The following is a 723-nucleotide window of genomic DNA, read 5'->3' as shown; positions in this document are numbered from 1 at the left end:
ACTGTTAGTTCATAGAGAGGTCAAACACACAGATTATAACACTGTTAGTTCATAGAGAGGTCAAACACACAGATTATAACACTGTTAGTTCATAGAGAGGTCAAACACACAGATTATAACACTGTTAGAGAGGTCAAACACACAGATTATAACACTGTTAGAGATGTCAAACACACAGATTAAAACACTGTTAGTTCACAGAGAGGTCAAACACACAGATTATAACACTGTTAGTTCATAGAGAGGTAAAAAAAACACAGATTATAACACTGTTAGAGAGGTCAAACACACAGATTATAACACTGTTAGAGAGGTCAAACACACATATTATAACACTGTTAGAGAGGTCAAACACACAGATTATAACACTGTTAGTTCATAGAGAGGTCAAACACACAGATTATAACACTGTTAGTTCATAGAGAGGTCAAACACACAGATTATAACACTGTTAGAGAGGTCAAACACACAGATTATAACACTGTTAGTTCATAGAGAGGTCAAACACACAGATTATAACACTGTTAGTTCATAGAGAGGTCAAACACACAGATTATAACACTGTTAGAGAGGTCAAACACACAGATTATAACACTGTTAGTTCATAGAGAGGTCAAACACACAGATAACACTGTTAGAGAGGTCAAACACACAGATTAAAACACTGTTAGAGAGGTCAAACACACAGATTATAACACTGTTAGTTCATAGAGAGGTCAAACA

The 723-nt window shown here is 35.3% G+C and overlaps 1 long non-coding RNA gene across 2 annotated transcripts; it reads left to right on the top strand.

Moving 5' to 3' along the window:
• Window positions 1-20: 20 nt before the first annotated feature.
• On the top strand, window positions 21-690 carry LOC127920653 (uncharacterized). 2 transcript variants are annotated; one of them, XR_008106793.1, is made up of 3 exons: window positions 21-132; window positions 347-499; window positions 643-690. It is a non-coding gene; the product is annotated as an uncharacterized LOC127920653 (long non-coding RNA). The 2 variants fall into 2 exon arrangements; XR_008106792.1 differs by lacking the exon at window positions 643-690 and adding an exon at window positions 540-630.
• The last annotated feature ends 33 nt before the right edge of the window (window positions 691-723 follow it).

Source organism: Oncorhynchus keta, unplaced genomic scaffold (assembly GCF_023373465.1).
Source record: "Oncorhynchus keta strain PuntledgeMale-10-30-2019 unplaced genomic scaffold, Oket_V2 Un_contig_20193_pilon_pilon, whole genome shotgun sequence".
NCBI classification, from domain to species: Eukaryota; Metazoa; Chordata; class Actinopteri; order Salmoniformes; family Salmonidae; genus Oncorhynchus; species Oncorhynchus keta.
This window is presented reverse-complemented; position numbering and strand designations above follow the sequence as displayed.